This window comes from Ambystoma mexicanum, chromosome 13 (assembly GCF_040938575.1).
Source record: "Ambystoma mexicanum isolate Mex_15411 chromosome 13, UKY_AmexF1_1, whole genome shotgun sequence".
Taxonomy (NCBI): Eukaryota; Metazoa; Chordata; class Amphibia; order Caudata; family Ambystomatidae; genus Ambystoma; species Ambystoma mexicanum.
In genome coordinates, this window is record NC_090938.1 from 121,926,673 (window position 1) to 121,943,904 (window position 17,232).

Below are 17,232 nucleotides of genomic sequence, written 5' to 3' on the forward strand. Positions count from 1 at the left end.
TTTTGCCTTACCCTGAAACAAGTTTTGCTCATCCATTTGTTTACCTCAGCTAGCATTCTGATATTATGCCGCTGTATTCTACCATTCCACTGCATTTATTCCATTCAAATATATTTACACAAAATAAAATTCAACAAAAAACAAGCTGGATGAAAGTCCTTTTCACTGAGGTGTCTATAACTCACAGTAATTATTTTAAAAGAAATTCAAGCACAAAATATGCAAATTCAAACTAAAATTAAAAAGTAAAAGTAAAATGATTATTGAAAATTATTATATAGTAAGGGGGGCTTAAGAGGGAACACAAAGGAAGAAAGAAGAAAAACATTAAAGAAGGATATGGACGAGAGCACCAACGGACAAAAAGGAGAGGTGCCAAGGTAAATAATTAGTGAATGGAGGAATGTTGATTAGAAAAAAGATTACTGCACATTTAAAACATAAATTCAGAGTTGCCTTTTTGTCAGCAGCCTCGAAGTGAGATAGCACAGATCCTATTTAAAAGATAACACCTAACAAATTTAACAGGCATGTGAAAATATAGGTCACAGTAGTATAAAGGGTCACATTTTTTTCCCCAAGTATAAGAATTTTCCAGTAAACTAGCCAAGCGAGCAGCATACAAGCCAAACTTAAAAGTCACACTGTGAGGGTACTTTACACGAAAACATCAATGTCATGCAGGGGGAGGGCCAACATTAGCACTTACTTGCTGATGGGTCACTGTGTGCAATTTTAAAAGTTCACATGGCGGAGGAATAAAAAAGCATCAAGTGGCATGAGCTCTCTTTCACTCTCATTTTCATCTTCTTATTTTGAACAAATGAATACCGCCTGTAAATTGGGCATTGCAGATGGCATTGATCAATGGATTCCAATGGAATTTGCCTTGTCTTGAGCAATTGTAAAACTGAGACGGATTCCATAGGAATCCATTCGCTTTACACCTGCATGAAAATCTCACGCCAGCAATTCTCCGTAACAATAAAGATCAACTGACTTTCAGGAAACACATTAAATCTGCTCTATTCTACTCAATCTAATATCTAGACCTAATGTTAGTGAGCGCTGAGATATTCATGAGTTGTAGCACATTCTACTGCGCTTACATCTCTTGCTGATGTAAGCGAAACAATACGATACAGCCCCCACAAGCCCTGTATCCCACCTCAAATGTCACCTCTCTACTATTTTCCAATGCAATGTTTATTTTTAAAAGGTATTGCTTAAGTGCCACATAACCACCAAAACTAAAAGAAAAGTGTGAAACCGGATCTGCGATGCTGTTAAGTGTCTAGGACCCTAAGGAGACATCAATAATGGGCACTTGCCTGGAATCCGTTGAGGTTTCTGAGGACATTCTGAACAACGTAGCCCCATATAACGTGCTGTCATCACTGTCTTGTCAGATGAAATGGAAGAGCATACCACCATGCATGACCCTTCAGGCATGACAGGAACCCAGAATGCCAACAGAGGAAACTCCATCCGACCATACCCACATCATGTGGACGCTGATACAATGACCCCAATCTGTGTTAACAAGGGAACAGGCTGCTGAGCTCCTGCCAGCTGCATGTGCTACCAGGATAGATCATGGTGTTGAACATTAAAACATCTAAGAGGCATGTTTTAAAACAATCCTTGCACACCTGTGGAACATGTCGTCAAGTTATGATTGACAAGTGAAGGTGGCCTCTAGGCAACTCACAGCCCTGCAGAATATCAGGGAGATCATCACTGGTCTACACAAGAAGATGGGCCAGTATAATGTCCACCAATGAGGCTATGACATTGGAAAGCTAGCGAATGAGGGAGGCCGCAGAGACCACATCACACAGATTATTGCTAATGTCCACAGTCGTGGACATGGTGTGGAAGTTCCTTATCCAACACCGTACAGCTTCGCGCCACAAACTACAACTTCAACCTCTGTAATGCCAACAGAAGAATCCATGCTGGACAGTCCTCTGCATCAATTTACCAGACCTTCTCATCCCACACCCCTCAGCCCATTCGGTGAGAAAAAAGGCTATGTCAGCACTGATCACATCAATGACCCTGCACAGATGGCTGATGGTGCAAGGTAATTGTGGGATACCATAAGGTGGTGTCTGTGCGTGTTGGGGCATACAATAAGGGGGTTAAGCGTGGTGGGGCGTTATGCGACAAGCAGATTTGTGGGGGCAGGTAGACCTGGCCAATGCATACTGCAATTCGGGGAGGGGGAATTGGACATTTCCAATTAAATATCACAGGCATGCACTATACACTGAAGTTAGGTAAGCACAACAGATCCATGCCATTGCCGCAATACAGCACTCGGTGGGCATGTGGTAGGGCCTGTCACAGCTAATAGTCCAATGTGGGCTTGCTTTGGAACTAGTGTACTCTTTTGCCACGTGTCTGCTCTAATTGTCTTTCCTACCACCATGGTATGCCTATGTGCGGTCATAGGATACCTCTAGGAAAAAGGAGACCTTCCCTGCAGTATTGGTCCCCTGGAAACTATACACATGCCATTATTATAAACCTAAGCCTGGGAGCGCCAATACAGGAATGCAACGCTGGTGCACATCCTCTATGTACAGGTGGCTGGTGTGCCCTGTCATGACTTGTCCAATAAGCCATCATTTTTTTGGCTTTAAAAAATGGTCCATTAATTCCTGTTGGGTGATCAGCCCATCACACTCACCATTAACAGGTCGTCCCACATGCACTTTTTCTTTCTCTTGCTTATTACTACCAGACAGCTGGTTCTCAGGTGTTGGCTTGCAGACGTGCCTTCTGATACAGCATGCAATGACAATGTCAACCATCTTATGTGGTGTGTACTTCAGGGTGTCCCCTATTTGTTGCAGGCACCATTACCTACCCTTGAAGAGTCTGGAGGTCAACTCAGTTGTACATATTGTAATAATGTCTGCATCCTTGTACAACATCTCTTGTAGGCTGTGGTGGTTCGATATGGTGGCAGTAGCCATGACAGGCGGAAGGGGGTATCCCACGTCAACTGCGATCAGCTCTGATCATGGGCGTAAAATGACATATCAGGGTTCTGTTTTTGCGAGCTTCAGTTTACATGCCATATGGCTGGTGTATGCCTAGCAAATGGTGTAAACCCCCATATGTCACCTGTATTCCATCTGTAAACAATCCCCTTATGTCCCGTTTCCCATTTGCATACTGTAGAAATTGCCATCTGGCAAGGGTGCATACCCCCTTTTTTTATTTTTTATTAATAAATAGAAGGAGTGTAATTCCGTCTCAAAAAGGGGCAATCTGCTAACCCGATTCCCCCTTTCCGTCGACTTCATGCCAGAAGAACAGTGCACTCGTGCCCTGCCGCATCAGCAGCCTGATCCGCGGCATCTACTCTACTTGTGGCACAAAGCAGATTTGAAGGTCACGAGATGTCCACTTGACAGCTGCAGAGACAGCTAAGTCTCTGCGGCATAGAGGAGGCATTTAAGATATGCCCCCTGCACCCAAAACTATGATGATCATAAATCGCCCATCTTATGATCACGACCACTACCTTCCAATTGATATCCCACAAGTGGCAGCTCCTGTGAGTCAGCTGCACTGTGGAAGGTGATATGTAGTCTGGTCAGCCGGGTGCAATTCGCCAAATGGTAGGGCATAATTCTAATTATTCTTTTATAACGCACTTAATACCGGAGCCCAAGCAGTTTCTAAGAGTGGAACCGGGATTCAAACCGGTTATGCTATGCGTTGTCTTGCTTACAAGACACACGCGTTGCCCCCGAGCTATCCTCCCGGCCTATTGGACCACAAAAGAAGGCTAGCTTTAGTTCAATCACCTGATGACTTTTACCCTTAAAAGAAGGGGTCTTCCACCCCTTCAGGAGATTTACTCAGTTCCTCACGGATCCTTTAAGGCTGCAGATTCGTTCTGAAAATCACACTGGACTACCTTTGGGAGAGTTGTATTCGCCGAAGTCCTCAGTCTGAGGTGAAGAAGGAATCATCCAAGATAGAAGCTAGATCTGTCCCTTAACACTCCCAGGGCACATCAGGAGTAATCTCGGCTCTGGATCAGGACATACCACTCTGTACTGGAATCTCCTGACCTGGGAGAGCAGACCCTAAACAGAAACATCCTATCCTCGAGTCCCCCCGAGTGGGCCTCTCATCAACCAGAGAACCAGACCAGCCGGAGCTCCCTGTTCACCCCAACAAAGTGGTCTCTCTGTGTTCACTGCACCCAGAAGAAGAGGGGAGATTCCGGTGCTGGTTGCTGCGCTTCTCCACCACATCGAACATTGCTTGCACCTTTGATCAGCTCGACACAGCACTGCGTCTCAGCCAAATCGCAACACTGGTGGGCCGAAGCGACTGCTCAATGCCAGGACCCAAACCAAATTGCTGGAGAGTCACACGCCGACTCTAACCAGGGGTTACAATCACGACTTGGCCCAGCTAGCCCTTGAATTGCTGCCTCATTGATACATATCGACATACCCAAGATCGCCACCTCCACCTTCGCCCACCATCTCGAACTGCTGGAGTGTCACTCATCGACCCCACCCAGCGGCTTAAGCCCAATCCAGCCAATTGTGAAGGGTTCCTGGGACCAAGACCTGCTGGTATTGTGCTGGTAAATCCTGCAGGATACCACCATATCGTATTACCATTACAGGCACTTGGAATGCCGGAATTACCAGCATATTCCAATTGCCGGCAACTGTGGTAATTCCCCACTTCATGGAGTCTCATAGGACTCCATGGGGGGAATGCTGGTATTACCGGCACTGGTAATACTGGCTTTTTCTTTGCCAGTGGGGTGGCGCTATTACCGCCAGCTCTAGGCTGGAGGTAATTCCGACCACCCCACTGGCAAACTTGTAGTATTCTGGTAAAGAAACGTGCCAGTAAACGGAATTGTTGGCCCGTTAATTCCGCACCGGCATACTTGTAAAGATTCACAATATCCTTTTTGTGGTTAGTACTTTACCTACCACTCCTGGAACCAGGCTCAGAGTGCTACTTTCTCCTGTCTGTTGCATCTTCTCTGTTCTTCCTTTGGGGTGTTTTTTTTTTTCAAATGTGTTTTTATTATTAACCTTTTTTCCACAAGACAATGTAGTTACATGTTAAATTCACCGTATTTTGCTATAGTGTCATCTCAAAAAAACAGTTAAGACAATAAATGCGAAACGACGATCAATTCAGGCCTTGTGTATTAAACCCCTCCCACCTCAGCCTCTCCCCCCCCCCTTATCCACTCATCCCATTTCAGAAAAAGAAAAGGCAAAAACAATACAGAAATCAAAAATTAACAGTATTGTACGGATTCAGCGTTGGTTACTGCTATTATTCCTCATGCCAGAACATGAAGTATGGATAAATAGTCTGTGACTTGGGGTGAACAATTGGCAGACAGCGCAGGGCGCTGCTCTCGTATTGGCTGACTGGTCTCATTAGAGCTTAGGTCCAATTAGTCTGTGGGCTCCCAAAATGATGTATAGTATTCTAGGAAGGGCAGCCATATCATGTCAATGTTTCTGCGTGATTCGTTTACAGCGGCTGTGAGGCTCTCCATTTGATAAATGGCATGCGCTTTAATCAACCATTCTTTTTTTGAGGGGAGTACAGCTGACTTCCACTTGACGGTCAGGCACACTCTGGCCGCTAGTAACAGATTACGTGGCAACTGCGTCAATAATTTGTACGCTTCATCTTCTTCTGATTCTACGCCAAACAGCACTAGCAATGGTGTCAGTTTCCTGGAAACCCCATTTATGGTTCAGATTCACACCAGTACCTTCCGCCAGTACATCTGCACTCTATCGCATCTCCACCACTGGTGCCAGTAATCACAACTCTCTCCGTAGCCTCTCCAGCAGTGGGGAGATGTCCCAGGAAACATTTTGGACAGCTTAAGGGGAGTGTAATGCCACCTCATCAGCAACCGTGCGTTGTGCATTTCATATTGCATGGAGACCAATGACGTCTACACCGCCCTATATATACCCTTCCATATTTCTGGTTGAGCTTCTATGGCTAGCTCGGTTTCCCATTTTACTTCCGACCGTGGGCGTCGGCAATAACCCCTTATGAGCAGTGAACTCAATATTTGCTCAAACGGTCTTAAGGAACGCTTTAGGGAGTCACCCCACCTAGTATCATGCATGACGCTTCTCAACTGGAGGAAAAGCATAGGGGGGGAACATCTACGCCTTGCAAGTTGGTCTTAAATTCTTCCATGGTGGTAAAAACCTTGTTTTTCCACAGCTGTCCGGCTCGGCTTAGACTAGCTTCATACCAAGGCTGGAATCGTTGGACCTCACTGAACAATTCCTGAATAGTTGGAGACCAAATACAGCTCAGGGGAGAGTGCCAGGTCGTGACCCCCTGCATGGCTCGAGATGGGCGCCAGAGGGACCACAGTACTTTGAGGATGGGGTGCTTTCTAATTCTTTGCGTCATGGCCAATAACGGGACCCATAACCACTCTCCCAGCGTGACTGGTGCAAAGATATCGTTCTCTATTGCTACCCACTGTTTTTCTGGGTTTTCCCATAGGTGATCCGGGAGCATTCGAAGTTGCGCTGCCCTATAATATTCTTCGAGGTCTGGGAAGCCCATGCCTCCCTGCTCTTTGGGTAGGATCAATGTGGAATACGGGATCCTCGCTCTATTATCGGCCTATGGAAATCTCAGTAATTTGCGCTTTACTTCTGCAAATAAGGACTCTGGGATCAGAACAGGGAGGGATTGGAATAAAAATAAGAACAGTGGTAGGATGTTCATTTTTATGGTGGTGAAACGCGCCGCCCAGGACATGGGTAGTTTGAGCCATCTAGAAATGTCATGTTGGATGGCTTTCCATAGTGGGGTGTAATTGGCTTCGAAGAGGTCGGGGAGTGAAACTGTTATATTTACCCCCAAATATCGAACTGAGTCAATGTGTACTTGAAAATTCCAGTTTGTTTTCAAACGCTCCACTAGTTCGGCATTCTCTTTTAAGGGGACTGCTATAGTTTTTTGTAGGCTGACCCGGAAACCTGAAATGGCGCCGTATCTCAATAGTTCTTGAAAGAATACCAAAATGGTGTTTGACAGTTCGGTAAGGTACAGGAGGATATTGTCCGCGAACATAGCTAGTCTGTATTCTTTACCTCCTCGGGCAATACCCTTGATCATGGAATTGGACCGGATGGCAGGAGCAAAGGGTTCCACTACTAGGGCATAAACAAGTGGCGAGAGTGGGCATCCCTGCCTTGTACCCCGGGTGAGATCGAAAGGGTGCGAGGAGACCGCGTTGATTGAGACCCTAGCTTGGGCAGACCGGTACAGTGCTCTTGCTCCTTGTATCCAAGCTGCCCCCACCCCGTCCAATTCAGGACTGCTCCCAAAAAAGGCCATTCTACACGGTCAAATGCCTTTTTGGCGTCTACAGATAGTAAGAGGGGGTCTTTTCCCGCTTCTCGGAGCGTTGCCACAAGGTCAAAGGTTTTTCTAACATTATCTGCTCCTTGCCGACCTCTCACATATCCTACCTGGTCAGTATGAACCTGTTGGGGGAGGACTTGAGCAAGACGGGCAGCCAGTATGCTAGAGTAGATCTTAGCATCTACATTAATCAGGGAAATTGGCCGATATGATGAACATTCCGTGGAGTCTTTACCTTATTTGGGGATAACAATAATTATAGATTCTGTGAAGGACTTGGGGGCTTGTCCGTACTCCAAGATGGAATTGAACAGTTTAGCAAGGAATAGGGCGACCGTGCTGGAATTTGCTTTATAGAAGGCTGGCGTGAATCCAGCCTGACTTGGAGCCAAGCCTGCCTTAAGAGCCGAGATGGCTCCCTGCACTTCTATTGCCGTGACTGGGGCATTGAGCATTTCCAGGTGGTCTTCAGTGATGAGTGGACGGGGGAGGGCCGCTAAGTACTTTTCAATTGCAGAATGGGTACTGCTATTTTCAGCTAAGTACAGCTTTGAGTAGGATTCAGAGAAGCGGTTGACTATGGGCCTCATTACGACCCTGGCGGTAAGTAGTGTACATTACCGCCATGGCGTAATTAACGTTTCCGTGCTGAATCGAAGCCTTAAAAAGCGGCACATTACGACCCATCGGGCACGAGCATTGCGCCATGGCGGTAATGTAAACAGCGCCATGGCGTAAATGCCCCCAAAACGGCACCTACCGGCATCGCCTGCCGCGTAAGGTGCACTACCGCCATCCCGGCCACGGATCTTAGCACTGACCGTAATTAGCGGTCACCGTAATTAGCGGTCACCGCCAGTAAGCGGAACCGGAAGTAGCGTCATCGCGGCGGAACGGGAAAGAGCACAGCGGCCATCTTTAAAAACACAATCCATTGCAATCCTCCACTACCACTGCACATCTGACCCCGAGACCTTGCAGAAAGCTACAGCCACATCCACGCATCCCCACAATGCCAAAAGTTGTCAAGAAAGCCTGTGATCGGCAGCGGCAGGACCGCTTCAGCAGGGAGGAACTAACAATGTTGGCTGAAACGCTACAGGAAAAGGCGGACATCGTCTTCTTCGCAGAAATGACAAGACCAGCCATAGCCCGCAAAAAGGCCAAATGGGAACTCGTAGCACAACAGGTCAGTGCTGTAGGAACCACCGCACGCACCTCAAAACACTGCCGCAAAAGGTGGGATGACCTCCGGCTCCGAGTAAGGAGCATACTGTCGGCCAACCGCAACATGGCCATGGCAACTGGCAGAGGAGCAGACTCCCCAATTAAGATGCAGCCCTGGGAGGAGATATGTGCCTCGATGATCGGCATGGAGAGCATCGAGGGGGTCGGTGGAAGGGAGAGAGGAGCCCCGACATCAGGAGACACAGGTAGGTGCCTCTAATTTATCGATGCAAAACCCCCTGAATTCCACTTACATGTGCATCACAATGTTGCCCTATAGGGTTAACGCAACACATCAGCAGAAGACCTACACCCTGCACACATGCAGCATGAACACTCCACAGCAGGCACCCACATTCCTGCATGTTCAACCCACCCAAAAGGGAGACAACCTGTATGTCACAGCCTACAAAGTGCACCATCTATCCATCAAATTCATGGCAGTCATCAAAATGCCTGGTCAATGTCCGCTGACCCATCAATAACACTTTCCCTCCTCTGCTCCACCACAGGCTCCCAATCGGACACCGGCAGGGACGAGGGTGGCACCACACCTGCCAAGAAGGCCAGGCCAGAGGCAAGAGCCCACTAACCCTCCACCTCTGCTGGACCCAAAGACCAACCACAGCAGCCAAAATTGCCTGTCGCAATACAGCCCAGTGCAGCCATGATCCCTGAGGCAAGCAGCATGGCACCACCCACAGGAGACACACAACAACTGCTGCCCACTGAGGGGAATGTGTCTGCAGGGAGCAGTACAATTGGGGAGACTGCTGCCATCGCAGCCTGCTCTGACAGCGATGTGGGGGAATGAGGAGGATGACACAGAAGGTCCCTCCACTGCCCACCTTCATTCCCCCCACCTGTCCCTAAGTAGCCCGCACGGAGACGGCACACAGGGGCTATCCCCTGAAGAGTCATGGCCAGCCACTCCCAGCCCAGTGGGAGGAGGGGAGGAGGAGAGTAGCCCAATTACCCCAGCAATTGCAACATCCAATGCCCCAGATTTCCAACAGTCGCTGGACCAAATAATTACGAGGCAACAACAACTGTCCTCACTACTCACGCAGCATGTGGCTGATTGTGGAGGTGCCAGTGCACACATGGAAAGATGTGCTGAGACTGTCAAGGCAGCCATCCAATCTGCAAGCAAAGACATATGTGCGGAACTAGCCATGGTGCGGAATGTGCTTGGTGAGCTTGTACAGACAATAAGGGACACGCGGCATACCGAGCAGCCAGTACCTCCTCCGCTGCAAGTTCTGCCGCAACCAGCCCCGTCCGCAGGTCAGCCAGGAACCTGCGGAATACAGGCAGGGGGGCCCCAGGGTCCGGGAGAGGGGGCTGCAAATAGTGGCCACCCAGTGGACAAATGGAACACTATTCACTTCATCACGGGCACCGTCACACCTTTGCAGGGAGTTCAGGGGGGAGGTGGGAGGAGGGATTGGGTGTGTTGGGGAGTTCAGGGGGGAGGGGGGATTGGGTGTGTTGGGGAGTTCAGGGGGGAGGAGGGAAGGGGGATTGGGTGTGTCAAACCTATTCACATTCATAATACACTTTTTTCTTTTGCACAAATCAAATATGTGGACATTGCTCATTTCGTATGTGTGCTTTATTGGTGTACAGTCCAGACACTCACAGTGCCCCAAGTGCCGTTTCCATGTTACACACACCAGCCGTGTGTGCTAGAAGCATTGGTCAATGATATTTTGACGCATTTCACGCCCCTCCTGTGCATCGCGGCCTCCATGAGGTGCTGCCCCATTCACACCCTCCTCATCCTCGTCGTCAGGTGGTTGCAGTTCAGCGTCAGGGGGCAGGGCCACATTGCATCTGACGCACATATTGTGTAGCATGACACATGCCATGACGATCTTTGCCACCTTCTCATGGCGGTACAGGAGTGCCCCACCAGACCTGCTGAGGCAGCGTAACCGTCCCTTCAATAGGCCAAATGCCTGCTCAATCACCACACGGGTACATGTATGTGCACGGTTGTAGTCCTCCTCTTGCTGGTTCTGTGGGTTCCGGACTGGTGTAAGGAGCCACCTCTTCAGGGGATAGCCTGCATCACCTGTATGTGGGCGAGAATGTATGTGTCAGTCATGACGTCTATTTCAGAACATGACGTGCCACCATGGCTTGCATCCAACTGTTACTTCGGACCTCTTGTAAATGCACTAATTGATTCACACTATGCGACCAGTATATGCTCATGGCTCTTATGGAATGTTGTGCATGCCATCAACCAATGTATGCAGGGGGGTTAAGTGCCTTGTGAGTGTCCATCCACTGTGTTCGTTCATGCCGTTTGTTTTGGTGGCCTGGCACGTATCCTGTGATGTCAACGCTCACATCATTGCAACATTGCTGTCAGCCTCATCATGACCCCAGTGAGCAATGCTGATGTTGATAGGGGCATTTTGTGGGCCTTGCTGTCTGTGTGATGGTGTGTTGATGTTTCTGTCCGTCATGTGCCTCATTCGTGCGCAGTTATGGGGGACAGGCCTTTCAGTGGATGGTGTCTGGTGACGTGCATGTAGGTGCATTTCGTTGAGGTCAATGTGGTGTGAATTGGTACAATTGGTGCGCAGTGTGTTTTGGTGAGCCTGAGACTGCCCAGGCTCTTTCTTCTGCTGCCTTACCTGCCTTACCGGCTACCTGGAGTCTGTTTACCATCACTGTTACTGCTTCCAGGAGGAAGTAGTTTAAAACCCCTAACACACGCGGAGCGCGCGGTGTGCGCAGTGTGTTTTGGTGAGCCTGAGACTGCCCAGGCTCTTTCTTCTGCTGCCTTACCTGCCTTACCTGCTACCTGGAGTCTGTTTACCATCACTGTTACTGCTTCCAGGAGGAAGTAGTTTAAAACCCCTAACACACGCGGAGCGCGCGGTGTGCGCAGTGTGTTTTGGTGTTCTGGTGTGGAGGTGAGGGTGAGGGGCAGGTAGCTCCTCATCGATGGAGGAAACCTTGCCCAGCCACCGTGGGAAAACTTACATCAACCGTCTGCCCTCCCCCCCCCCACACTAGACTACAGCGGCGGCGCGGGAATAGCGTGGCGGTTCACAGCTACACTGAAGTATTGGCCACATCTCGTGTAAGTACTAAACTAACTCTTCTTAATGACACTGACACTGTCACGAAACCTGCAAAAGACACCCATGTGTGCCCTATTGGAACTCACTCAGACGCAGGCTTACCTGCGATTCAGTCGAGTCAGCCGTGTTTCAAGACCTACACGGCGAAGAAAAACGCCCTCCAGCCTCTAACCCCATCACTGGTCTCCAAGCCTTCATCTGTAGACATGCTTTCGTGTGCCCACCCTCACCCAAAGCATTGTTCATCGCCTGGTCCCCTGCCCACCCCTCTCCCTTGCTCTCCACTACGCAATTCTGTAGAGGGTACCAAAGACCCCTCATTGCGAGTGTTGCTACCGTGTCCAGAGAAGGAGGGGGGGTATGAGAAGAAGGAGGCCGGCGGCCATGAAGACTGCTTCACGGCCGTGAACACAGCAAAAAACCCAGCACCGCCTCATTCCACTCACTTTGGCCCATGTGCCTTGATTCGGGGGGCTGTGAGGGCTGTCGGGGTCACCCCCGGTGGGTGCGGCCCTGTGGCCGGATCGGTGGACGATGACGGGGTTGCTCCTTGCTGCTGCTTGCCTGCCTCTGCCCCTGCCTCTGCTCTGGAGGTGTCCGCGTCTGACTCGGCGGCGGGCGCTGGGGGGAGCGGAGTCCGGAGCGGAGTCCCGTGTGTCCGCACCCGTGTCGGACGTGTGTGGCATGGAGCGGGAAGCTGTGTCCACTCCCAGTGCTCCCTGTTCTAGTTCGAATATACTTTACTCACCACCCTCTATATTGCATCACGCCGGAAATCTTCCCACAGCTTCTTTGCCTAAACTAATGGTACTAGCTTGGCGTGCCCACACAGCGCAAAACTGCGGAAATACTGACAAAATCAAGGGCATACCAGACCTAAATCGGTCAGAACCTTTTGAATCACGAACATACCCCTCACATTGTGCGCCCTTTAAAGCAGCATCGAAAGCCTGTGATCAAACTGACTTAGAGAATAGCAATGCTGAGATAACCTCTGAAATAGAAGATGTATTTTGTCCCCTGGCCACGCCACTACACCCCTTAACCACACCACATGAAGGTCACGCCTCTCCGGCTCCCATGAACAACAGGAGAGACTCATTAGAAGTGGTAAACAAAATCCTACAGGGAATTTCACAAATAAATCGAGACCGCAATCTCGCAACTCGAAGAGCCAGCTCTCCAGCAGATCGAGAAAAACAATGGACACCCTCAGTACCCACTAATGATGCACAATTAGGGGCAAACAGGACCACCCTATACCAAAACCCGACGGTCACTTTGAGTAACACACCGCCCCATCAAGAAAAATCTGTGTGTCCAGCTTCACCCAGCATATCCTGCTCTCAAGCACGGGCCCCCCAAAGGTACGACATTTTGCAAACGCGACCAATCAATTCTAGAAGTGTAAAATACATGAGCACACAAAATGGCGTGGCAAGCGATTCTTCCACTTCCAGTTCGACCTCGTCTGAGACTCGCTCCTCTGTTTCTTCACTCATAGAACGTGACTATCCAAAAGTCAGAAGATCTAAAGCCCAAGCACACAAACAAACTCGCTGCTCAAACGTTAGGCTCGACGCGACCTGCATAAAAGATCTTCAATCAATATTAATGTCCTCTACTGGAATTTCGATTGCCCCCTTTCTAAAGCTTTATGAGCAATTAAATGATAACGTGAAGGACCTGTCAACATTAGTGGCGCTTATGAACTCGAAATTAATTAACATTGAAAAAGATTTGAACACCGAAATAAGGGAAAACGAGACTGTTAAAGCCAAAATAACCGAAGCCCTGCAAACTCTAACAGATCAGAAAGAAAACAACAAACTGGACAGAAAACTCCTGGCTGAGATCGCCAAAGAAGCTCTAAGCGCGCTCAAACAACAACAGGTCTTACATCAGGACACGAACCAACAAGCGAGTTTGGAGCCCCAAGGCCACCTTAAAAACTGCAATGGGCAATTTTCCATTGACCCCCCTGTCTCCATATCTGCCAGCAATCTTTATAAGGACACTGGAGCTCGGAGGCCGCAAATCACTATAGAAGCCCTGGGATCTACAAAGTTCTCTGGCGAGCCAACAGATGCTCTAACAACAACAGCACCTAATGCTGACTGCTTAGTCCCAAACAAACCGACCAGCCCCTCAGGGAGTTTGATCGACTCAGCACCTGCAATCTGGTGTAATCAGGGCCCATCACCTGACATCACAAAACTCTTGCCGGAGGCCCCTGCCCTCGGTCAAAAAACATCGACCGACGACGTACTCAAACAAATAAACTTTGCCAGTGTCTTGGAAAGTAGCAAGAGCTCATCCAACCCTGCGACGCTGGACCCACAAACACCTTCGACATCAGTATCTACATCGGACACGGGTGTCCCTTGCGTGTCCAGGGTATCCTCAATTCCACAAACAGACGAGTCAAAAAGTCAAATATTTGATATATTTAAAGGAACCACATTTCAGAAAACAGGCCCAAGGGCCCCCAAACCAGCACAGATAAAAAAAAACAAAAAATCAAAAAACTAAAAACCAGAGACTTGGAAATAACTCAAGAAAATTTCTCCGGAACTTAAAAACTGTCAATGTCACTGTTAACAATACTCTCACAGATGAACGAGGTTCTGCACCTAAAAAAGATCTTTCCATTGACAGTGCAACTGTAAAGAGTAAGATCCCGATATTGCCTTCTGAACCTGCAGATGAAACTTCTATTGACCTCACTAACCTCTCTGTGTATGAGGACCTGGATTCCGAGGTCCTAGCTGCTGACACGGAAGTAGACGTCCAGGCAGTTGCTCCTGAATCACAAAAAAAAACAAACGACGAATATGATTTGGAAATCACTCAACTACCAACTGGAGTCTCAAGAATCTGTACTTTACCTGAAATGTCCACTGTACAGGAGATGCAAAAGGTCGTCACTGTGAGTCCTACTTTTAAAACTTTGGAGGACAGACGAAAAGCCCTTGTGTACTCACAGCCAACCTCTAAATCGATGACGAAAAGGGCTCTAGATCTGGAAGAGGGCCTAAGAAATTATGGCGCTCCAAAAGGAGAAACCTATGATAGGCCTGATCCTAACAAAGAGAACAAAATTAGATCAAGACCGGCCCGACACGAGACCAAGGATTTAGTTCATGGCTTATATCTTAATGAAGGGCGTCAAAAAAACAGAATGGACAAAGGATGCAGCGAAAAAGGCTTATCACTCCACAAAGCCCGGTTGGAACGCATTGAACATAGCGACAATCTCATCTTAAATCGAACAAACGTTCTATGCTTATTCCAGCACGTACCATCTCTTAGAACGATTCGTTCCGACGACATCAAGACCGTAGAATTTGAGAACGAGGATCAAAATGATAAAGTCATCCTCCACTTTAGATCCAGAATTGTCCTGAATATTGTCACGGATGCTGCATCTGCACTCATGTCCATGGGCTACGACATTTCAGAAGTGTCTGAGAACGCCAAAACGGATTACTCGACAGAAACTCAAAAAATTAAACCGGACAATGTACATCAAGAACTGTCTTCTGTAAATAGAGACTCTGAAACCACTTCGTTCGACAACCTAGAAATACTTAGTGAGAGTGAACTACAGCTTGGACCCGATTCCAAGAAAATTCTATCATCCTGTAGTTTTACTGGGAATGTTTTGGGAAAACTCTCAAAAGACGACAACATCAAGATCACTATTAAAGGTATTGGTGCCACTGAACAAAGTAGTGGTGACTTAAAAATCCTTAAAAATTCAAGCACTAATCAAAAAGATTGGTCCTGGCTGGCGGAAGCTTTATGCAGACCCTCAAGAAGATAATGCCATGTGGTAGAGGAGCAACTGGAGTTCAGGATTGGATCCTGGAACACCAGGGGCTTCTCCCACCTCCTTGAAGATCCCTGGTCGGATGAGCTTGATGTGGTCTGCCTTCAGGAAACATGGCTAACTACCTGCCCGACCGTGGACACCTATGAAGTGGCCTTTAATCCGGCCTCCAAAAAAACCAGAGGAAGACCCATGGCAGGCCTGCTGACTCTAGTCAAAAAAAGTTCTGGATGCCGCATAATAAACACTGCAAATTTGTCGCCATTTATTCAAGTAACAACAATAGCTTCGGCAGACCCTAAACCGGACAATATAATACATTTCCATCTACTGAATCTATACTGGAACCATACCCAGGCCGGGACAACTCTGTTTATTGATAAAGTCTCTTCAATAATTGACGACCTAATGATCAAAATTAAGTCACATAACATAATCATATGCAGAGACTTGAATATCAACTGTATCGACCTAAGACGGAAAAAAAATGAAGTCCTCAATGCATCAAATAACCTGGCCGTAAAATGGATGGTAGAAATGGAAGCCAGAGATCTTGAAATGCTTAACGGAAATACTGCCGGCGACATACCTGCCGCAACAACATGGAGACGACTCAAACAAAAATCCACCTTGGACTACTTTTCCGTCTCAGAAAAGATCCAACAATCAACCTTGTCATTTGTAGTAAAACAGATGACCCAAAGTGATCATGAGATGATAATTCTAACCTTGCGAGCTGCGAAACAACCCCTTAACAAATGCTGGAACCATCAGATCTTGGTAGAGCCTAACCGTGTGAGGCTCTCACTCCACCCCGACGAAGTCGCCAAAATCTCAGAAAGATTTATCAAGACTGACCTTGGAGTGGAATACGTCCACCTTCTCAAACTGTTTGTGGAAAAAAAACATGGATCGAGAAACCCTGGATTTGCAAACAAACACAAATTCGACGCAGAGGTTATGCGGAGGAAGAGAGAACTTTGTGCAACTATCAGACACATAAAACTCAGAGATCCTACAACGTTTATGCAAGGTATACATGCTGCAAAACAGAACTACAAAAACTGGATTCGCTCTCACAAGGCTCTAATGCTCCAAAACGACGCTGAACTGATGCTGCAAAAGATGAGAAATAAAAACTCATCTGAATTTTGGAGCCTAATTAACAATGAAGGCGCTCCCCAAAGAGCACTGACGACAAACACAGTTTCAGAAGCAGGTTGGACCTCACATTTTGAAAATCTGTACAGCAAAAAAGGGAAATGGTTGTCCCCGATAACACCAAATCTAACAAAATGGGACCTCACTTTTCCCAAAGCGGATCTATTTCAAATCATCAAGAATGTGAGCGCCTCGAGGGCCCCAGGGCCGGACGGCCTTACTAATTTTACTATAAAGCAAAATCCCGAGCAATGGGCAGAGTTCTGTGAAGAACTATTCACCCGAATCAGCAGAAGATGTGTAACTCCAAATTCTTGGAAATCTGCAATAATAGTTCCTATCTTCAAAAAAGGAAATCGCCTTGAGCCCAAAAACTACCGACCAATAGCGCTTCTGGACGTATTAGGCAAAGTGTATGCAACAATGCTCCAACAGAAATTGTCACAATGGATTAAAGACAGCAACCATTACGACGTACGACAGACGGGCTTT

The 17,232-nt window shown here is 47.8% G+C and overlaps 1 long non-coding RNA gene across 1 annotated transcript in view; it reads right to left on the bottom strand.

Moving 5' to 3' along the window:
* Nucleotides 1–10,243: 10,243 nt before the first annotated feature.
* Nucleotides 10,244–17,232, bottom strand: part of LOC138520093 (uncharacterized) — a 95,825-nt gene continuing 88,836 nt past the window's right edge. Inside the window, exon 2 of the long non-coding RNA XR_011282787.1 lies at nt 10,244–10,723. This is a non-coding gene — a long non-coding RNA (uncharacterized lncRNA). The remainder of the gene's footprint in view (nt 10,724–17,232) is intronic.